We start from the raw sequence: 24,730 nt of genomic DNA on the forward strand, positions 1-24,730 counted from the left end.
TCTGACGTCGTCGCCGGGGGCCGGGGCGGACTGCGCAGGCGCAAACCTCCAGGTCGCTCTGACGTCGTCGCCGGGGGCCGGGGCGGACTGCGCAGGCGCAAACCTCCAGGTCGCTCTGACGTCGTCGCCGGGGGCAGGGGCGGACTGCGCAGGCGCAAACCTCCAGGTCGCTCTGACGTCATCGCCGGGGGCCGGGGCGGACTGCGCAGGCGCAAACCTCCAGGTCGCTCTGACGTCATCGCCGGGGGCCGGAGCGGACTGCGCAGGCGCAAACCTCCAGGTCGCTCTGACGTCATCGCCGGGGACCGGATCGGATCTCCGGCAAACGGCTGCGGGCAGAGCTGCGGCGAGGGAGGTCCTGGGAGCTTGGGGCTGGAGGAAGCCCCCCGGTAAGTAGCGTTTATTTTATTAAAATATGCCTGACAACTCCTTTAAGAAGAATAGTGAGTACAAAACAATATTTTTTTATCAGTTTTCAAAATGACCTTTCAATTTTTGAGAATATCGATTTTAAAAATACAAACATAAATGGTTTAAAAACCATTTTTCTTTGCATTTTTAAAATAGATTTTCTCAAAAACTACAAGGTCTTTTTGAAAATGTTTTATTGATTTATACCCACTATTCTGCCAAGACTTGAGCTTCATCCCAATCAGTAGCTGATACCCCCTTTCCCATGAGAAATCTTTTCCTTCTCACAAATGGATCATCAGGGGGGCGCTGTATGGCTGATATTGTGGTGAAACCCCTCCCACAGGAAACTTTAAGGACCGTGGTACTCCTGGCCGTTTCCTGTCTGTGAACCTTGTTGCATTGTGGGAAATAGTCGTTTACAGCTGTTTCCAAATGCCAAAAAAGCAAGCAGCAGCTACATCACCTGCCAGCAGTAAAAATGTCACCATGTGATAAATGTCAGAATGTAAATCGGGGATTTAAAGGATTTTACAATGGGCAAACACTGACTAAATCATTTATACATAATTATTGTAAAAATGAAGCACTTTTTTATTAAATAATTTTCACTGGAGTTCCTCTTTAACATATGTAGCAATTTTGGTAGCAATAGCATGTATGGGGGGAGGGGTTGCTATTCACCGCCAAAGTCTGCACAAAATTACGCATAAATTATGGGTAAATTCATGCGTACCGGTAATTACATATGCCTATGCAAAGCCAATTGAATTAACAATTAGTAATTATGTATAGGCGTAATAGCGAAAATGTACGCAAAATTTTGCCTAATCGCAATTAGCTGATTATGATCACCACTACTTATATATGTATTTTTTTCCTGGGACAGTATGGCTGACCCTGCTGCTTTAAGCACTTGAAACCTTCCTTGTACAGGCGTCTCATGTGAAAATAACCTTCAGTTTTCTGCAAAGCCTTATCGGCATATTTTAAGATGAAACAGTAAAACGCTGATAGGAGCGATACCCTTAATAAAATCCTGATAGATGTCTTTCGTTTTATCTCTTCTGCAGAGAATCTGCAGTTTGCACGAGTTGGGGGTCATTAGCCACAGAACTTGCTATATATAGACCCCCCCCCCATCCCCCTAGGCCTGTGGGTGGTAATGAGAGGTTCGGGCCTTTCCCACTGACCATCTTGCGAGGGCCCATTAAGGAGCTTCTGACTTTTATCAGCGAACACTCGGTGGCTGAGAGGGGCTGTTGTGCAAATGTTTGGCAGCCGAGGCCAGTTTCCTTACTTGTAGGCAAATCTGCGGCTTTTTCAACCCATAAACAACTGACAGAGCTGTGGAGAAGAGCATATCTGAAACTGTTTATAGGAAAGGAATTCCATCTGTCACTCTGTTTACAGATCTCGCATGTGAGAAGCAGGCCCAACCTTTAAACTGGAGGCCATGCAACAACAAGAGAAAAAAAAAAGACGAGAAGAAGTACAAAAAACCTAAAAAATCCCGGCTAAAAATAATTATTTAAATTAAGATCTAGCGTTTTGTTTTGTTTTTCTTTATTGGGTGGGAATTAAATAAAAAATCAGGGGTACTGGTGGTGACCGACATGTGCAAGCAATTGGGGAAACTCAGAAGCAAAAGCAACTCTTTTTTTTTTTTTAATTTATGTAAATGTGCATTAAGAAAATACAAACAGACAATAGTGGAAATGGGCCAGAGAATCGCTAATGTGGAGAGGTTATTGGGGCCATTACTGCAAGCGCATGCTCAGTCTGTCTCCCGCGCAGTCCATTTCCTTTGTTTCCTGAGTGGGGGGATAATTATGTGGGCGGAGTTTGATCTAGACTACTATTTTGTTTTAAAGGACAACTGAAGTGAGAGGGATATGGAGGCTGCCATATTTATTTCCTTTTAAAGAGAATCTGTATTGTTAAAATCGCACAAAAGTAAACATACCAGTGCGTTAGGGGACATCTCCTATTACCCTCTGACACAATTTCGCCGCTCCCCGTCGCATTAAAAGTGGTTAAAAACAGTTTTAAAAAGTTTGTTCATAAACAAACAAAATGGCCACCAAAACAGGAAGTAGGTTGATGTACAGTATGTCCACACATAGAAAATACATCCATACACAAGCAGGCTGTATACACCCTTCCTTTTGAATCTCAAGAGATCGTTTGTGTGTTTCTTTCCCCCTGCAGCTATCTTCCACTGAAGTTTCAGGCTGCTCTTTTCTTCCTGCAAACAGCTTTGCCCTTGTCTGTAATTCCTCAGTATGTGAAAGCCCAGCCAGCTCAGAGGACGATTTATCCAGCTTGTAAAAGATAAGAGAGAAGAGAGAAGCTCCTCTAATCTAAATAATACACAGGCAGTGTGCATAGAGGGGCCTGGAAGGGGGAGTTCATAGCAGAACCACAACACTGAAGAACTTGGCAGCCTTCCAGACACAGGCTGACAAGTCTGACAAGAGAGAGATAAGTTGATTTATTACAGAGACTGTGATAGTACAAAGTGCTGCAGTAAGCCAGAACACATTAGAATAGCTTTTGGAACTTGTAGGATGATAAAAAACAGGATGCAATTTTTGTTACAGAGTCTCTTTAAGCAATACCAGTTGCCTGACTGCACTAGCATTTTGGCAATTGCAATGCAATTGACTCCAGTGTAAAACAGCCCTAAGGCCTCTCTTTTACCTGGAACCCACTACAAATCGCAAAGCGCTATCGCAATCGCTCACATTTTTAATTAGTGTTTTGTAAGCAATTTCATGAGCCTTTTCAGGCAATTTTGGTAGTGATTTTAAAAAGTGTAAGCTTTTTGCCTGCGATTGTGATTGTGATTAGCGATTTTAATTCTGATTGGCTGTTTCAAATTATTATAATTTTGTTTAACAGTTTGCAGTAATTTAAAAACACATACAAATGTGTAGCAATTCATGAGCGATTTGCCAGCACTTATATACATATACTTTACATTGAAGCTCAAACGCTCCCAAAATGCTGCACGTCCTGTGATGGTGATTTTGCTAATCGCAATCGCTACTGTGAAATTTGTTACATTTATTTATATTGGCAGATCGTTTAGGGAAATCGCTAGTGGTTCAAAGCGCTTCCTAAACACTCAAAAAAGCGCTGTAGTGGGTTCCAGCCCTTCCTTGGGAGGCCGAGCAGTTCAGCCTCCTGGCTGCCGGCAATTACAGTGCCCACCTGGTGGATGGGAACAGCTGACAGGCAGTGAACTCACCCCCTTTAGTTGTCCATGGAAAAGAGGTCCAAGGCCTCAAACCCACAAGCAGCCTTTTATAAGCGCTATTGATTTGAAAAAGCTCTTGCTAATGCAATGCTATGGGGGATTTTTAGTGGGATCACACCCATAGCATTGCATTAGCTGTCTACTATCACTGACTGTCCTCAGAGGAGCTCACAATCTACTACCTGCCATCAGTATAGGTAGCCATACAACCCAGTATAAGTAGCCTCATGTGCCCCAATGATTAGGTAGGTACCCCGCAGTATAAGGAGTCAGATCTGTCCCCAGTACTAGGTAGCCCCCCTCCCCAGTAAAGATGGATGGATGGATACTAGTGGAAAACATGTTGCTACATGCACCCGCAGTATAAGGTAGCCTCCTCCTGACCAGCATAAATAGCTAGACTGGCCCCCAGTATAGTTAGCCACATGTGCCCCCAGAATTAGGTAGCCTCCCCCTCAGTATAGGTAGCCAGATGTGCCCCCAGTATTAGTTATCCACCAGTATTTGGTGGCTCCTCTCCACAGTATAGGTAGCCCCCAGTATTAGTTATCCACCAGTATTTGGTAGCTCCCCTCCACAGTATAGGTAGCCCCCAGTATTAGGTATCCACCAGTATTTGGTAGCTCCCCTCCACAGTATAGGTAGCCCCCAGTATTAGTTATCCACCAGTATTTGGTAGCTCCCCTCCACAGTATAGGTAGCCCCCAGTATTAGGTATCCACCAGTATTTGGTAGCTCCCCTCCACAGTATAGGTAGCCCCCAGTATTAGGTATCCACCAGTATTTGGTAGCTCCCCTCCACAGTATAGGTAGCCCTAAGTATTAGTTATCCACCAGTATTTGGTAGCTCCTCTCCACAGTATAGGTATATCCCCCAGTATTAGTTATCCACCAGTATTTGCTAGCTCCCCTTCACAGTATAGGTAACCCCCAGTATTAGGTACGCGGTTTTGAATACAAAAAACACATGGGCACCACGAGCCTGGTTTGGTGAGATATAGCTGGTGTATATGCAGAGCCTCTGTTTGGGTTCAAGGTGCGTTTGTAGTCTCTGGGGGGGCTCAGCGCATCTCTGAGCTGAGGCCATTCAGAGGCGGCCTGGTGATGCGCTGATCCCACTTTTTCTGCCCTTTTTCTGCGCAATTCTTAATTTTAATTTTACGGGTAGCGCGCCCAGGCTATGCATATGCATAGGTAGGATTTAGTTAGTGTTAGGTCCCCTCTCATGGAGGAAAGACTTCTTCGACAGTGGGAGGGAGGAGTACCTAACAAATTGCATGCAAGCTGTTAGTGGAAACTAACATCCTCCAAGTGGTAGACAGGTTGTATGTGTGCTCATTGTGTATTTGTATCCCATGAGTGGGGTCTGCACTTTTTTGCAGGTAAGCATTCATCTGTTTTTAAGTAGCGCTGTTCATTTCTTTGCTATGTTTGATTTAATTCTGGTCAGCTGCTCCCACTTGTTAGTTTTTCTTTGGTGTATATGCAGAGCCTCTGTTTGGGTTCAAGGTGCGTTTGTAGTCTCTGGGGGGGCTCAGCGCATCTCTGAGCTGAGGCCATTCAGAGGCGGCCTGGTGATGCGCTGATCCCACTTTTTCTGCACAATTCTTAATTTTAATTTTACTGGTAGCGCGCCCAGGCTATGCATATGCACAGGTAGGATTTAGTTAGTGTTAGGTCCCCTCTCATGGAGGAAAGACTTCTTCGACAGTGGGAGGGACGAGTACCTAACAAATTGCATGCAAACTGTTAGTGGAAACTAACGTCCTCCAAGTGGTAGACAGGTTGTATGTGTGCTCATTGTGTATTTGTATCCCATTAGTGGGGTCTGCACTTTTTTGCAGGTAAGCATTCATCTGTTTTTAAGTAGCGCTGTTCATTTCTTTGCTATAGCTGGGTATTTGGCAAAGTAGTATCAGTTAAATAAAATACTCACAAAGTTGGGTTGTGATTACTCTGCAAAGGCCAGGCAAGAGGCACAGAGGTGCCCTCAGAAGCAATGGACCAATCAAAGAATACAGAAACAACTCTGAAACATTTTGCCAATCTGAGAAAAAATGATCAAAAAACACTACTCGGAAATCTTAACTCGGAAATCGGATTTCTGTAGAAGTTCTGCATTACCACAGCTCGGTAATTTTAGCCCGATCACAGAACTCGGAAGCATTGGACCAATCAGAGACTGCACAGTCAACTCAGAAGTATTTGGTCAATCAGAGAAAGCAAAATATGACCAAAAAAAACTAAAGTTTTTTAAATCACAAAGCGCTCCTACTGGGTTCCAGGCCTAAATGTGTGTCGTGAATTAGAGGGAGCTGAGAAAGAAAGACACAAATTATTTTAATTCCAAAGAAAAATTTCAGGTCAAGGGCCAGTGGCAAAATGAAATATCTTCCCAAACCGAGTACATTCCCGGCCTCCCCACCAAAGAGTCGTCGCCCCCTGTGCCACCAACGTGTGAAGTTATGCCTTTCCTGTATATTTTAGCTGTTCTTTCACTGCTAACCTCCATGTTTATTTGTCCTCAATGGGGGATCATTAATTTTCTGTTTTGGGTTGAGCGGATGATTTATGAATTGAGTGCGCTGTTTTCAGAAAGCTCTGTTATTGTTGTATTTTTGGTGTTATTTTTTTTTCCTTCCCTGCGTTGGTGAATGTTGTGAAGTTCAGGTTTGTTACTGCAGTGGCGGTGAGTGACGGATCTGGCAACAAATAATTTGGGGTGAAAGGGTGATGCTAAATAGCTTAAGGAAAATAAACTGTTTGATCCTGTTTGGATTAAACGCTGTCACCTGGTGCATTAGACACTGTCTCTCGCACCTCAAATTAAGATTTATATTGGTTTTAATAGGCTGGTGCTTAGGAAAGACCAGACACCACTGTGGAAGGCCCCGATTTTTTTATAGTAACAGACTGCGGGATTTTTCCTTGGAAAATTTTGATTCTGGTTTTTAATCAAAGTTCCGATTCAGGCATATTTTATTTAAATACATTTATTCAAATAAAGTATTTTTGACGTTAACTATGCATCATTTTTTTTTCTTAAAGGGAACCTGAACTGAGTAAAATTATTTAAAATAAACACATGATGTACCTGCAAATGAATCTTAGATATTTACCTCGCTGTCAGTTCCTATCTAAATATCAACATTTTCTTCTTACAACGATTTCTTCCAGTTCTGACAAGATCTTGTCAGAGCTAAAAATTCTTAGGCTGGGTGCACACATGGCAGAAACGCTTGCGGAAGCAGGAAACGCTGCATTTTATGCAGCAATGTTAGTCTATGGGACGCAGAAGGACCAGCGTTGCACTTGCAATTTACAGTAAGCGTTCTGCAGACGCTTGCAGTGTAGCATAATATGCAGGCCAAAAATGCAGTAAAAATGCATTACAAAAATGCAAAAGCACCTTATTTATTTATTTATTGTATTTATAAAGCGCCAACATATTACGCAGCGCTGGACATTAATTTAGGTTACAGACAATATTTAGGGGTGACATACAGCAATATGACAATACAGGAATACAAGAAAGATCAGATCACGCAGCACAGTATGAGTACAAGGTAATGCTTAGTCAGTCACTGGATGAAGCATGGAGATTAGGCAAGTTAGGTTCACTCAGATGCATAGCATGGGTTCACAGTAATGGAGGTGCATGATCAGGTAGGACACAAAAGGAGGAGGACCCTGCCCAAAGGCTTACAATCTAGAGGGAGAGGTAGGGACACGAGAGGTAGGAGACCAGAGTTCAGCTGCGGGTTTAGAGCACTTGTGAGGGGTAGTAGGCCAGAGTGAAAAGGTGAGTTTTGAGGGCTTTCTTGAAGATGTTGAAGAAGGGGGCTGCCCTAATGGGTGGAGGTAGGGAGTTCCATAGTGTTGGAGCAGCTCTTGAGAAGTCCTGGAGGCGTGCATGGGACTGGGTGATGCGGGGGGCGGTTAGGCGAAGTTCATTGGAAGAGCGGAGTGAGCGGCTAGGTGTGTACCTCTGAGTAAGATCGGAAATGTAGGTTGGACAGGTTTTGTGGATAGATTTGTAGGTCAGACACAGTATCTTGAATCTGATTCTGGACTGGATAGGAAGCCAGTGGAGGGATTCTAGGAGGGGATCTGCCGTGGTGGAGCGATGGGAGCAGTGAATAATTCTGGCTGCCGCATTCATGATGGACTGCAGTGGGGCTGTTCAGGTCATAGGGAGACCAGACAGCAGGGCATTGCAGTAGTCAAGGCGGGAAATTATGAGGGCATGGATGAGGAGTTTGGTGGTGGCAGAGGTCAGGAAAGGGCGAATCCAGGGGTGCCTCTAGTCATTTTGTCACTCCAGGCGAGAAAACCTGTGGCACCCCCCCCCCTCCCCCAAGCCCTTCCCCCCAAGAAAATAATCGTAATGCAGCATCGTTTCACCAGAAAATAATCATAATGCGGCAGTGTTTCATCAGAAAATAATAGTAATTATCGTAATTCAGAATCGTAATTCACCAGAAAATAATCGTAATGTGGCAGTGTTTCACTAGAAAATACACTTATTGCAGCAGCAGTTCACCGGAAAATATTCGTAAGGTGGCAGCGTTTCACCAGAAAATACACTTATTGCAGCAGCATTTCACCAGAAGATAATCATAGGGCAGCAGCGTTTCACCAGAAAATAATTGTAATGGGGCAGCGTTGTCAGAAAATAATCTTAATGTAGAAGCGTTTCACCAGAAAATACACGCAATCCGAGCAGAGGGAAAGAGTAGAGAGGGAGAAGCAGCATAAGATGTAAGAGGGGGGTAGAGGAACAGAGAGGGGGAGGGATAGACAGCATAAGATGGAAGAGGGTGCAGAGAAACAGAGGGGAGAGGGATAGACAGCATTAGATGGAAGAGAGTGCAGAGGAACAGAGAGGGGTAGAGACAGCATAAGATGGAAGAGGGGGCAGAGGAACAGAGAGGGGAGAGGGAGAGACAGCACAGCACTAAAGCACAGGTTTACAGCTTTACCAGCCTACAGCCTAAACAGCTTTCAAAGAAAACTCTAGTATCAAAAGAGCAGGGCACATTCTAGCAGTTATAACAGTACTGGGAGTCTGCACACAGGACAGGAAGTGTTCTTAGCAGCCTGCCTGCATACCTTCTCTTCTGCCTGTGCATGCAGCTTATCATCTCTGGAGTAGTGATGGGTCGTTCGCGAACGAGCCGGCTCTAAGAGCCGGCTCTTTGCTGCGAACGACAAGAGCCGGTTCTCAGTTTTGAAAGAGCCGATGCCTCAGCCACCCCACAGAGCTCTGCTTTGCTCTGCAATAAAGGGCACTGAGGCATGTTGGGAGATGTAGTCCTCCTCTTGCAGCTTGTAGGAGTGTATGGGGCAGAGCAGAACAGTAGCAGGAGGGATTTCCCCAGTCAGAGAAGCAGTCTGGAATTGTCATGGAGACGGGGGCGGGGCTTTTACTCCGATTCTGAGTGGTGTCTAGTGATATTTAATGAAGAGCCGATTCAGAGCCGTAAGAGCCGGCTCTTTAATGGGAGCCGATTCAGAAGAGTCGATTCTCTGAAAAGAGACGGAATTCCCATCACTACTCTGGAGCAGAAACGTCCCTTCTCCCGGGCTGTGTTGCTGTCTTGTGCGGGGGCGGGGCTCCAACACGGACACATCACATTCTTCTCTCTGTGACTGCATCTGTCCCCTGGCTGTCTCGCTCCAGTGTCTGTGTGCAGTTAGTGACACAGGTGGGGGGTCAGACTGTCAGTGGGCATAAGCTGGCTGGCCGCTGGCTCCTGGTTTGACTGGCGTGGGGCGGAGTTAAAGGCTGGGCCACATGGGATAAACACTTTACCTGTGTGGCTACTGAGAAGAAGGGGCACGGCTTTAAAGAAGGAGCCTGGCAGAGAAGAGCAGTATTGATTGCTCTATTGTCTGGGGAGAAGTGGAGGTGGAGGCACTGCTGAGCACATGGTAGCGTGCCGAGCACCGGGGAATGAGTCGGGAGGTAATATAATATTAAAAAAAACAAACCATGGTCACAGTAGCAGCGGTGGGGGAATGCGCCTCACCACCTCATGGCGCCCCAGGCAACCGCCTATACTTGCCTGGTGGGTGAGACGCCCCTGGGCGAATCTTACAGATGTTATGAAAACCTTCCAAAAACGCTACTTTTTGACGCTATGTCATATGTGAACACAGCCTCAGGGCTCATCAGTGAGTTGAAATGCATGAAAATGCATGAATAAAAACTCCTGAATGGGTTTGAATGGGTTTGTGAGTTGTGCATTTCCATGAGTTTTAACTCCCAGTGCAGTGCACAGCAGTGTTGCCGTGTAAAATGCACACTATTTGCAGTGAGTCAAAACTCACAGCAGCTTACAGCCCTTAGTGCCCTTTTCCACTAATAGCAGTTGCTGTCAGTAATAACTGAAAGGACAACTGATGAGCAAGGTAATGTCCATGTTTCCCTATGGCTCAAGTGGGTAATATTACAGTATAACAGTGTACTGACCAGGAAGCTGTTATGGGGTAATGGCCATTTTCAAAATGGAGGACAGAGAATTCCATTGATCACAGTGGACAAATAGGAGAAAGAGACTGATGAGTAGACTACACAGGAGGTAAGTATGACCTGTGTATGTTTATTTTGACCTTTATTTTTTAGATCAGGTTTACTTTAAAGTAAAACTGAAGTGAAAAAAGATACTTGCCTACGGAGAGGGAGGGCTCTGGATCTGAATAGCCCAAGAGGTCCCCTGGTGTCCTCCTGGTCCCTTCCCTGGACCTGGTCCCGACTCTGGAAATCCGGCGACTTCAGCTGAGAGTCCTGCACATGCATAGTTCTCTAAGACTGAACCACACATGCGCAGGACTCAGGGAGTCACATGGACGACTTCAGCCGAAGGTGCCGGATTACCAGAGCCGGGACCAGGACCAAGGAAGGGACTAAGAGGACGCCGGGGGACCTCGCGTGCTACAGGCGACTGGAGAAGACCCAGGAAAGTCCAAATTTTATTTTTATGCAGAGCTCAGGTTCCCTTTAAAGAGACCCAGAGACGAAGATGATACTAAATTTATACATACCTGGGGCTTCCTCCAGCCCCATCCCCCTGGATCGCTCCCACGCCGCCGTCCTCCGCTGCCTCTGTCCGCCGGTACCGAGTCCTGTAATTTCGGCCAGTCGACGCAAGAGCAGTGCTCTCCCTTTGTACTGCGCAGGCGCATGGATACAAAGCCGGAGGGAACCCCTGCGCATGCGTACAACTGGCCGCGTCCGGCTGAAGCGACGGGACCCGGTACTGACGATAGAGGCAGCGGAGGACGGCGCCAGGGGAGCGATCCAGGCTTATGGGGCTGGAGGAAGCCCCAGGTATGTATAACATCTTTTTTCATTTTTCAGCTGCCCTTCGTCTCTGGTTCCCTTTAAGGGCTCTGCCTCTGACACAGGAGACCAGGATTTGAATCTTGGCTCTGCCTGTTCAGTAAGCCAGCACCTATTCAGTAGGAGACCTTAGGCAAGACTCCCTAACACTGCTACTGCCTATAGAGTGCGTCCTAGTAGCTGCATGTTCTGTTTCTATGCCAAGGATGGCCACTGAATATTCCTTCTACCGCTGTTAAAAAGCAATCATATTCCCAAATGACTGGTCACCGCACTCGATCGCTCGCCGGCCCCCTACTGCTCGGGAAGAGCAGAAAAATATCCCTCCTGCATGACATCATCGCCCAGCGCAGCTGGCAAGAACAAAAGAAGAAACAAAAAACAAATGCTTACACAGTAATAAGAGCTATTTACGTTATCCGAGGTTTCAAAGAAAACAGCCCCGTCAGGAATATTATTCAAATGAGGTCGAAACGATCCGCTATGTTTAAAAAAAGCTTTTGTTACATGAGCGAGTTGAGCTCCTTTGATTGTGTTTTGTTTGTAAGAGATTTTTTTTGCGTTTTTTTCATTTTATCATTTTTTATTGTATTTTTTTTTTTTGTAAACTTGCTTTCTTGTATTGAGAATTTTGTATTTTTTGTTTGTGTTAACAGAACCGCGGACATGAAGTGCCAGAACTCAGCTGGTGTCCAAAACCCCTTGGAGGAGGCCCAGTGCATCTGTGCAGGCATTACATCTACAGGAACAGACAAGCTGTGCCGAGCAACGCATGAGCAATAAGAGGCAGCGAACGCCAATACAGAGCCTGGGACCGAAAACGGGACACATCTCAGGGAGAACCGACTTCATGAAAAAAATGTGAATTATTTCACGGAAACCAGAGGAAGCAGCCTATCCATTCACTAGAGACCAGTGACATCACTGAGGATGCAGCCTATCCATTCACTAGAGGCCAGTGACATCACTGAGAATGCATCCTATCCATTCACTAGAGGCCAGTGACATCACTGAGAATGCAGCCTATCCATTCACTAGAGACCTCAGACCAGTGACATCACTGAGAATGCATCCTATCCATTCATTAGAGGCCAGTGACATCACTGAGAATGCAGCCTATCCATTCACTAGAGACCAGTGACATCACTGAGAATGCAGCCTATCCATTCACTAGAGACCAGTGACCTCACTGAGAATGCAGCCAATCCATTCACTAGAGACCAGTGGCATCACTGAAAATGCAGCCTATCCATTCACTAGAGACCAGTGACATCACTGAGGATGCAGCCTATCCATTCACTAGAGACCAGTGACATCACTGAGAATGCAGCCTATCCATTCACTACAGACTAGTGACATCACTGAGGATGCAGCTTATCCATTCACTAGAGACCAGTGACATCACTGAGGATGCAGCCTATCCATTCACTAGAGGCCAGTGACATCACTGAGAATGCAGCCTATCCATTCACTACAGACCAGTGACATCACTGAGGATGCAGCTTATCCATTCACTAGAGACCAGTGACATCACTGAGAATGCAGCCAATCCATTCACTACAGACCAGTGACATCACTGAGGATGCAGCTTATCCATTCACTAGAGACCAGTGACATCACTGAGAATGCAGCCTATCCCTTCACTAGAGACCAGTGACATCACTGAGAATGCAGCCTATCCATTCACTAGAGACCAGTGACATCACTGAGAATGCAGCCTATCCATTCACTAGAGACCAGTGACATCACTGAAAATACAGCCTATCCATTCACAAGAGACCAGAGACATTACTGAGAATGCAGCCTATCCATTCACTAGAGACCAGAGACATTACTGAGAATGCAGCCTATCCATTCACTAGAGACCAGAGACATTACTGAGAATGCAGCCTGTCCATTCACTAGAGACCAGTGACATCACTGAGAGTGCGGCCTATCCATTCACTAGAAACCAGTGACATCATTGAGAATGCAGCCTATCCATTCACTAGAGACCAGAGACATTACTGAGAATGCAGCCTATCCACTCACTAGAGACCAGTGACATCACTGAGAATGCAGCCTGTCCATTCACTAGAGACCAGTGACATCACTGAGAATGCAGCCTGTCCATTCACTAGAGACCAGTGACATCACTGAGAGTGCAGCCTATCCATTCACTAGAGATCAGTGACATCACTGAGAATGCAGCCTATCCATTCACTAGAGACCAGAGACATTACTGAGAATGCAGCCTATCCACTCACTAGAGACCAGTGACATCACTGAGAATACAGCCTATACATTCACTAGAGACCAGTGACATCACTGAGAATGCAGCTTATCCATTCACTACAGACCAGTGACATCACTGAGGATGCAGCCTATCCATTCACTTCAGACCAGTGACATCACTGAGAATGCAGCCTATCCACTCACTAAAGACCAGTGACATCACTGAGGATGCAGCCTATCCATTCACTTCAGACCAGTGACATCACTGAGAATGCAGCCTATCCATTCACTAGAGACCAGTGACATCACTGAGAATACAGCCTATCCATTCACTAGAGACCAGTGACATCACTGAGGATGCAGCCTATTCATTCACTAGAGACCAGAGACATTACTGAGAATGCAGCCTATCCATTCACTAGAGACCAGTGACATCACTGAGGATGCAGCCTATCCATTCACTTCAGACCAGTGACATCACTGAGAATGCAGCCTATCCATTCACTACAGACCAGTGACATCACTGAGAATGCAGCCTATCCGCTCACTAGAGACCAGTGACATCACTGAGAATACAGCCTATCCATTCACTAGAGACCAGTGACATCACTGAGAATGCAGCCTATCCATTCACTAGAGACCAGAGACATTACTGAGAATGCAGCCTATCCATTCACTAGAGACCAGAGACATCACTGAGAATGCAGCCTATCCATTCACTAGAGACCAGAGACATTACTGAGAATGCAGCCTGTCCATTCACTAGAGACCAGTGACATCACTGAGAGTGCGGCCTATCTATTCACTAGAAACCAGTGACATCACTGAGAATGCAGCCTATCCATTCACTAGAGACCAGTGACATCCCTGAGAGTGTAGCCTATCCATTCACTAGAGACCAGTGACATCACTGAGAATGCAGCCTATCCATTCACTAGAGACCAGAGACATTACTGAGAATGCAGTCTGTCCATTCACTAGAGACCAGTGACATCACTGAGAATGCAGCCTGTCCATTCACTAGAGACCAGTGACATCACTGAGAATGCAGTCTGTCCATTCACTAGAGACCAGTGACATCACTGAGAGTGCAGCCTATCCATTCACTAGAGACCAGTGACATCACTGAGAATGCAGCCTATCCATTCACTAGAGACCAGAGACATTACTGAGAATGCAGCCTATCCACTTACTAGAGACCAGTGACATCACTGAGAATACAGCCTATACATTCACTAGAGACCAGTAACATCACTGAGAATGCAGCCTATCCATTCACTAGAGACCAGTGACATCACTGATAATAACGCAGCCTATCCATTCACTAGAGACCAGTGACATCACTGAGAATGCAGCCTATCCATTCACTACAGACCAGTGACATCACTGAGGATGCAGCCTATCCCTTCACTTCAGACCAGTGACATCACTGAGAATGCAGCCTATCCACTCACTAGAGACCAGTGACATCACTGAGGATGCAGCCTATCCATTCACTTCAGACCAGTGACATCACTGAGAATGCAGCCTATCCATTCACTACAGACCAGTGACATCACTGAGAATGCAGCCTATCCGCTCACTAGAGACCAGTGACATCACTGAGAATACAGCTTATCCATTCACTAGAGACCAGTGACATCACTGAGGATGCACCTTATCCATTCACTAAAGATCAGTGACATCACTGAGAATGCAGCCTGTCCATTCACTAGAGACCAGTGACATCACTGAGAGTGCAGCCTATCCATTCACTAGAAACCAGTGACATCACTGAGAATGCAGCCTATCCCTTCACTAGAAACCAGTGACATCCCTGAGAGTGCAGCCTATCCATTCACTAGAGACCAGTGACATCACTGAGAATGCAGCCTATCCATTTACTAGAGACCAGTGACATCACTGAGAATGCAGCCTATCTATTCACTAGAGACCAGTGACATCACTGAGAATGCAACCTATCCATTCACTAGAGACCAGTGACATCACTGAGAATGCAGCCTATCCATTCACTAGAGACCAGTGACATCACTGAGAATGCATCCTATCCATTCACTAGAGACCAGTGACATCACTGAGAATGCATCCTATCCATTCACTAGAGACTAGTGACATCACTGAGAATGCAGCCTTTCCATTCACTAGAGACCAGTGACATCACTGAGAATGCAGCCTATCCACTCACTAGAAACCAGTGACATCACTGAGAATGCAGCCTATCCCTTCACTAGAAACCAGTGACATCCCTGAGAGTGCAGCCTATCCATTCACTAGAGACAAGTGACATCACTGAGAATACAGCCTATCCATTCACTAGAGACCAGTGACATCACTGAGAATGCAGCCTATCTATTCACTAGAGACCAGTGACATCACTGAGAATGCAACCTATCCATTCACTAGAGACCAGTGACATCACTGAGAATGCAGCCTATCCATTCACTAGAGACCAGTGACATCACTGAGAATGCAGCCTTTCCATTCACTAGAGACCAGTGACATCACTGAGAATGCAGCCTATCCACTCACTAGAGACCAGTGACATCACTGAGAATGCAGCCTATCCCTTCACTACAGACCAGTGACATCACTGAGAATACAGCCTATGTATTCACTAGAGACCAGACCAGTGACATCACTGAGAATACAGCCTATCCATTCACTAGAGACTAGTGACATCACTGAGAATGCAGCCTATTTGTTAACTAGAGACCCGTGACATCACTGAGAATGCAGCCTATCCATTCACTAGAGACCAGTGACATCACTGAGAATGCAGCCTATCCATTCACTAGAGACCAGTGACCTCACTGGGAATGCAGCCTATCCATTCACTACAGACCAGTGACATCACTGAGAATGCAGCCTTATTGTTCACTAGAGACCAGTGTGACATCACTGAGAATGCAGCCTATCCATTCACTAGAGACCAGTGACATCACTGAGAATGCATCCTATCCATTCACTAGAGACCAGTGACATCACTGAGAATGCAGCCTATCCATTCACTAGAGACCAGTGACATCACTGAGAATGCATCCTATCCATTCACTAGAGACCAGTGACATCACTGAGAATGCAGCCTATTTGTTCACTAGAGACCAGTGTGACATCACTGAGAATGTAGCCTATCCATTTACTAGAGACCGGTGACATCACTGAGAATGCAGCCTAACCATTCACCAGAGACCAGTGACATCACTGAGAGTGCAGCCTATCCATTCACTAGAGACCAGTGACATCACTGAGAATGCAACCTATCCATTCACTAGAGACCAGTGACATCACTGAGAATGCAGCCTATCCATTCACTAGAGACCAGTGACATCACTGAGAATGCATCCTATCCATTCACTAGAGACCAGTGACATCACTGAGAATGCATCCTATCCATTCACTAGAGACTAGTGACATCACTGAGAATGCAGCCTTTCCATTCACTAGAGACCAGTGACATCACTGAGAATGCAGCCTATCCACTCACTAGAAACCAGTGACATTACTGAGAATGCAGCCTATCCCTTCACTAGAAACCAGTGACATCCCTGAGAGTGCAGCCTATCCATTCACTAGAGACAAGTGACATCACTGAGAATACAGCCTATCCATTCACTAGAGACCAGTGACATCACTGAGAATGCAGCCTATCTATTCACTAGAGACCAGTGACATCACTGAGAATGCAACCTATCCATTCACTAGAGACCAGTGACATCACTGAGAATGCAGCCTATCCATTCACTAGAGACCAGTGACATCACTGAGAATGCAGCCTTTCCATTCACTAGAGACCAGTGACATCACTGAGAATGCAGCCTATCCACTCACTAGAGACCAGTGACATCACTGAGAATGCAGCCTATCCCTTCACTACAGACCAGTGACATCACTGAGAATACAGCCTATGTATTCACTAGAGACCAGACCAGTGACATCACTGAGAATACAGCCTATCCATTCACTAGAGACTAGTGACATCACTGAGAATGCAGCCTATTTGTTAACTAGAGACCAGTGACATCACTGAGAATGCAGCCTATCCATTCACTAGAGACCAGTGACATCACTGAGAATGCAGCCTATCCATTCACTAGAGACCAGTGACCTCACTGGGAATGCAGCCTATCCATTCACTACAGACCAGTGACATCACTGAGAATGCAGCCTTATTGTTCACTAGAGACCAGTGTGACATCACTGAGAATGCAGCCTATCCATTCACTAGAGACCAGTGACATCACTGAGAATGCATCCTATCCATTCACTAGAGACCAGTGACATCACTGAGAATGCAGCCTATCCATTCACTAGAGACCAGTGACATCACTGAGAATGCATCCTATCCATTCACTAGAGACCAGTGACATCACTGAGAATGCAGCCTATTTGTTCACTAGAGACCAGTGTGACATCACTGAGAATGTAGCCTATCCATTTACTAGAGACCGGTGACATCACTGAGAATGCAGCCTAACCATTCACCAGAGACCAGTGACATCACTGAGAGTGCAGCCTATCCATTCACTAGAGACCAGTGACATCACTGAGAATGCAGCCTATCCATTCACTAGAGACCAGTGACATCACTGAGAATGCAGCCTATCCATTCACTAGAGACCAGTGACATCACTGAGAATGCATCAATATACAATAGAATTAGGCAGCGTTTACACATATCCATTTAAAGAGAAACTCCGACCAAGAATTGAACTTTATCCCAATCAGTAGCTGATACCCCCTTTTACATGACAAATCTATTGCATTTCACAAACAGACCATCAGGGGGCGCTGTATGACTGATTTTGTGATGAAACCCCTCCCACAAGAAACTCTGGTACCGCGGTACTCTGGGCAAACTGCCACAATGTAACAATGTTCACAGACAGGAATTAGCTGTTTACAGCTGTCTGTAACAGCCAAAACAGCTAGAAACAGCTCCATAACCTGCCCACAGTAAAAATGTCACCATGTGATAAATGTCAGAATGTAAGTCTTGGAGAGGAAAGATTTTACAATGAGCAAACACTGACTAAATCATTTATACATAATTATTGTAAAAATGAAGCACTTCTTTTTATTACATTATTTTCACTGGAGTTCCTCTTTAAATTCAGCTCATATTTCTGCATTCCAAAACTACATTTTGTCAAGTTTTGGGGTTTTGTCCTTTTTTTCCCTCTCTGATTTATCATTTTTATGTGATTTTTTTCGGATTGTGAATTTTTTTGTGTGTGCCTATCAATGAAGTTAATTTACTTGAGAATTTAATAATGAACTTCCATGTCAGATGTGATTTTCGAAATACAAATGCATTTTTGTCTGTGTTTCCATTGACTTAAATGTAAATCGCACATGGAAAAAGGCAACACTGTAGCAAGATTGAAAAACTTACAAAAAAAAAAAATCACAAAATTTACGAAAAATAAGAAAAACGTGGGTCTAATGCGAGGTTATTGGAATACATGAGTTGTGTGATGAACAAACAAAATCACAATTCCGCATGAGCTTACAAATGATGTCTGATTTCTTTACCGTGAAAAAGAAAAAAAAAACATAAAAACGCAACACAAACAATTGTAAGAAAACTTGGATCTCGGGCAGCCATTGACTTGTATTACCAGTAGTGATGCTGATCCGGATTCTGTGTAAATTAACTTGGAAAATGGAAATCCGATTTCTGCAGAAATGTCGCATTACCACAACTCTGTGATTTAAGCCCAATCACAGAACTTGGAAGCAATGGACCAATCAGAGAATGGCAGAGTCAACTCGTTGACCAATCAGAGGTGCACAATAAACTCGGAAGTATTTGGCCATTCAGGGAATGCAAAAAAAATGCCGAAAAAAAGACTCCTCAGAAATCAGAAATCTGCAGACTTGGTAATTGGCGTTGTCGGAATTCCATGGAATGGGAAATCGGACCATCCCTAATTATGAGTGGAGAGATGCCTGTTTTCCCGTATGCGGCAAATCATCCGTGATTCTGACAAGTGTACTTCCTGTCTCAGGGCTTCTCCTCAATCCGTTACAAATCCAGGATCAATCAATCACTTGCCTGAACTGATCACCTATTGACCTGCCTCGCTTTAAATTAAAGGGGCACTATGGCGAAAAATAGTAAAATTGAAAAAACGTGCAAACCTAGACAAATAAAAAGTATGTTTTTTCCAGAGTAAAATGAGCCATAAATTACTTTTTTCCCTGTGTTGTTGTCACTTACAGTAGGTAGTAGAAATCTCACAGAAGTGACAGGTTTTGGACTAGTCTATCTCTTCATAGTGGATTCTCAGCAAGGCTTTTACTCTTTACTAGCCAACCCGCGTCGTAGCATACGCCGCATCTATCTATCTAATAGAGTACGTGCCTCAACCTTGAAGCAAGAAGAAGTAGGCTTTCCATGAGAAAATGTATGCGTGCTCAAACACCAAGTTTAACCCTAGCAAGTCTGGCTTTCCAAATCTGGCCTAATTGGCTATTCATGAGGCAATGCTCATGCAAATATGCATTTGCTTTCGCATGCCAAACTATGCAGGGTCAAAAAACCAATACTGCAAAGTGCTCTCTCGCTGCCTGGGAACCACAGCGGCACCCCGGAGTGGGAGGCTGGGTGGCGCAGCCGCCCCCCCCCCCCCCCCCCCCAAGCGTGGCCAGCGCTGGGGAGAGCCGTCCGCACCCACCTCCTAATATTAAAAACGGTACTTATCCGTTAGCCGGGCGCATCCGGCAGGTGGCGCTAATTACTATTCCCCCTCCAGGCCGCCATGGATAGTAGAGAAAGATGTAACTCTGGTGGAGTTTTGTCGCCACCTGCCGGATGCGCCCGGCTAACGGATAAGTACCTTAAAAACAGCCACTTACCTTTACGTCCATTGGGTTCTGCTACATGCGCATTAATTTTCTCATGGAAAGCATTTTGTGCAGTTTGTATCCTTTGGAGGCAGGTGGTGGATGGCTTGCTCCGGTGGTGTGAACCCTGGAGTGAGTGCGCCTGTCCTCCCCCCCCCCCCCTCTGGAGTGCTGTATGTGAGCCAGCTCTGAGCTCTAAAGCTCGGGGTGACCCATGCTTCTCTCCTTTCTCATGTGGTGCCCCCAAATTAATGCGCATGTAGCAGAACGCAATGGACGTTAAGGTAAGTGCCTGTTTTTAATATTGGGAGTTGGGTGCAGACGGCTCTCCCCGGCGCTGGCCACACTTGGGGGGGGTCGTCCACGCCACCCAGCCTCCCCCTCCGGGGTGCCGCTGTGGTTTCCAGGCAGTGAGAGAGCCTGGGACCCTGCGGTCCCCCCAGTTGTATAAAAAGGGGGCATTGGGAATCCTCCCCGTGGCGCTCCTGGAGGCCTGGAGCACACCAAAAACTGCTAGCAGATCCGCAAAATGCTAGCAGATTTTGAAACGCTTTTTCTTATTTTTCTGTAGCATTTCACCTAGCATTTTGCGGTTTTGTAAAGCGTTTTTGGTGTAGTAGATTTCATATATTGTTACAGTAAAGCTGTTACTGAACAGCTTCTGTAACAAAACCGCCTGCAAAACCGCTCTGAACTGCCGTTTTTCAGAGTGGTTGGCGTTTTTCCTATACTTTACATTGGAGGCAGAAACGCCTCCGCAATCCAAAAAATGCCTCACCTCGGGAGTATGCGTTTCAGCAAAACGCCTCCCGCTCTGGTGTGCACCAGCCCATTGAAATACATTACCCAAGCGTATCTGCAGCCGCAAGTGGATCGCAAAACGCTGCCGAACCGCTCTGGTGTGCACTAAGCCGGATAGTGCTAATGTAGCATGTAGCAGGGTGACTGCTTTGTGGTATTGGTTTGTGCATGCATTTGCATGAGCATTGCCTCATGAATAGCCAATTAGGCCAGATTTGCAATGTCAGACTTGCTAGGGTAAGGCCTCTTTTCCATGGACTGTGAATAGGCAGTGAAATGGCTCTCAAACTCTCACAACTGCTCACTGCTGCCTGGTAACTGCTCGCTGCTGCCTGGTAACTGCTTGCTGCTGCCTGGTAACTGCTTGTTGCTGCCTGGTAACTGCTTGTTGCTGCCTGGTATCTGCTCACTGCTGCATGGTAACTGCTTGCTGCTGCCTGGTAACTGCTTGTTGCTGCCTGGTATCTGCTCACTGCTGCCTGGTAACTGCTTGCTGCTGCCTGGTAACTGCTTGTTGATGCCTGGTATCTGCTCACTGCTGACTGATAACTGCTTGCTGCTGCCTGGTAACTGCTTGCTGCTGCCTGGTAACTGCTTGTTGCTGCCTGGTAACTGCTTGTTGCTGCCTGGTATCTGCTCACTGCTGCATGGTAACTGCTTGCTGCTGCCTGGTAACTGCTTGTTGCTGCCTGGTATCTGCTCACTGCTGCCTGGTAACTGCTTGCTGCTGCCTGGTAACTGCTTGTTGATGCCTGGTATCTGCTCACTGCTGCCTGGTAACTGCTTGCTGCTGCCTGGTAACTGCTTGTTGATGCCTGGTATCTGCTCACTGCTGACTGATAACTGCTTGCTGCTGCCTGATAACTGCTTGCTGCTGCCTGGTAACTGCTTGTTGCTGCCTGGTATCTGCTCACTGCTGCCTGGTAACTGCTTGCTGAGCACACAGATCAACAGTCCGTGGAAAAGAGGCCTTAAACTTGGTGTTTGAGCACGCATAAATTTTCTCATGCAAAGTACTTCTTCTTCTTGTTTGAAGGTTGAGGCACTTAGTCTATTATATATATAGATAAAAATATTCCCTAAAAAGAAATTCCCTAAAAAAGCCAGCCTTGCTGCTCGCTACATAGTTTTTTTTGCAGTTGGACAGAGTAACTGCCATTCACTAAGTGCTTTTGAAAATAAATAAATCCCTGAGAATCCCCTATGAAGAATTGGATTAGCCCAAAACCTGTCACTTCTGTCAGATTTCTACCACCTACTGTAAGTGACAGCAACATAGGAAAAAAGTAATTTATGGCTCATTTTACTATGGAAAAAACGTACTTCTTATTGGTCTATGTTAGCACATATTTTACATTTTAAAATTTTTCGCCATAGTGCCCCTTTAAGCCACCCTGTGGGGATTCTGGCTGCGTTTTCTCAAGCACAACTTATCTTCGTCGTCTCGCCATCGTTCCCTGCAAAACTCATTGTCACATCTCGCCAGACCGCTGTGCGCTGGATTAACGAACGAGCATTAAAAGTGGCGTTTCGTAATCGCCTTTGCCGACTAAGCCAACAACCTATTAAACCGGTACCAGAGATAAAATCACAAGTAAATCCCTTCTTAAAACGACATTCTTTTTCCATGTCGATAAAACCATTAGCATCTCCGAATATCATCCCCCCCCCCTCCCCCCCTTTTTTTAATGCACAAACCATCTTTGTTGGCAGTGGGGCCGATGGTCTGCGTTGCATGTCTTATTTAAACGCCCTGACATCGATTTCCCCGCCTGCGATACAGATTAGGTCGCCGGGCTGTTTCTCAATATCAGATCGCAGCAAGAAAACAGAGATATCCCCCTCCTCTTGCTGAACGCAGGTAGTGTGGTGTTACACTGGGGAGCGCTGATGACTTCTGCACAGATTTTCCACCTACATGCGAGCGACTGATGTCATCACCATCTGCTGGAGATCATTTCTAAAACTTACATTTTTACAAGTCTTGTCACCTGCAGTTCAGAGTTATAAGAAAAAAAAAATCTCGGTTCCAAAAATAGCAGCGTAGGATTTAAAGAAGAACTGCAGTGAAAATAGCATAATGCCAATTGCTTATATTTTTTTTTTACAATATTCATTTATAGATTATTTAGTCAGTGCCTGCTCATTGTAAAATCTTTACTCTCCCCGATTGACATTCTGAAATGTATCACCACTGGTGACATCTTAAAGAGAAACTCCGACCGAGAATTGAACTTTATCCCAATCAGTAGCTGATACCCCCTTTTACACTAGAAATCTATCTTTTCACAAACAGACCATCAGGGGGCGCTGTATGACTGATATTGTGGTGAAACCCCTCCCACAAGAAACAAGAAAAGTACCTACTCTTAGCAATTTCCTGTCTGTAAACCTTGATGCATTGTGGGAAATAGCTTTTACAGCTGTTTCCAACTGCCAAAAACCATGCAGCAGCTACATCACCTGCCAACAGTAACATGTTCACTGGAGTTCCAAACCTGAACTGAAAATTAAAAGTCAAAATAACCATACACAGGTCATACTTACCTCCCATGTAGTCTACTCCTCAAACTCTTTCTCCTCTCCTGCGTCCCATTTGTACACTGTGATCAATGGAATTCTCTGTCCTCCATTTTTGAAATGGCCATTACCCCATAACAGCTTTCTGGTCAGCACACTGTTAAACTGTCATATCGCCCACTTGAGCCATAGGGAAACATAGACATTACCTTGCACATTCAGTTGTCCTCTCAGCTATAACTGCCAGCAACTGATATATTTCAGTTCTGACAAAATGTTGTCCGAACTGGAAGAGATTATTGTCAGAAGAAAATGGTGAGCTTCTGAGAGGAACTAACTAAGCAAGGTAACTATGTAATGTTCATTTGAAGTTACCTCATGTGTTTATTTTAAATAATTTTACTCAGTACAGTTCCCTTTAAGTTCTGCCAGGTGATCTGTACGGAATGTTTGTTACTGAGAGTTCTATGCACAGAGGGAGATGCTGCTTGCTTGGCAGTTGGAAAAAGCGGTTATTTGCCGCAATGCAACGATATGTGGTGGGGGTGTCTTGGCACCCTATAGGAAAAGGCACAGGAGTCAGAAACGGGAGCCCGGTAGTGCAATATATCAGTTGCTAGTGTTGTGAAAAATAAATAATAAAGTAAGATCCTACTCACTTAGGAGGGTTGCATGGGGGGAACCGACCACAGGAAGCAGGTGGAGATCATAAACCCGACTCCACTCGCAGTGGTCCACGATGGACCTCGATGTGGTCGCTCTCTTGATGAAAAGAGCAGACAGATGTCCACCGTGGTAGACAGTAGACACCACGGGAGTTCTGTCACCACCCCTCGCACAGGATATGTACAGGGGGCTACTATGCACATAAGAGGGAAGAGGCGCCCTGGTTGGATAAAAACTTCTAAAAACAGTTTAAAAACGAAAAAGGTAATGAGGTGTCTTACCTCAATGGCAAAATCTTTGTAACTTACAAAAGGTTTTTATTTAGCACAGGCAACGCGGTTTCGCGGATCATGCCATTGGCGTGAGGGGGTCGTTGAATGGTTAAAGGGAATGAGCACATTATCTGTAGAGGTTGTGATTTGAAAAAAGGCATCCAAGGTTTCAACATAAATTCCTCCAATCTGGATATCAGCTTACCTCTTCATAATTCCCGGGACAGATTAGTTAAAGTTTGTGTTATCTGCCATGTGCAGCAGACCCACCGCAGTCCACCGTACTCTGCGGCGACCCCATCAGGGGATACTTTCCACAACCGCTCTGAGACTTCAGTGTAACTCTCCTCTCTCTGTAAAAATATTTCACCTTTCCTGCGCCCCTCATCCTTG

This window comes from Hyperolius riggenbachi, chromosome 9, assembly GCF_040937935.1.
Source record: "Hyperolius riggenbachi isolate aHypRig1 chromosome 9, aHypRig1.pri, whole genome shotgun sequence".
In the NCBI taxonomy this organism is placed as follows: Eukaryota; Metazoa; Chordata; class Amphibia; order Anura; family Hyperoliidae; genus Hyperolius; species Hyperolius riggenbachi.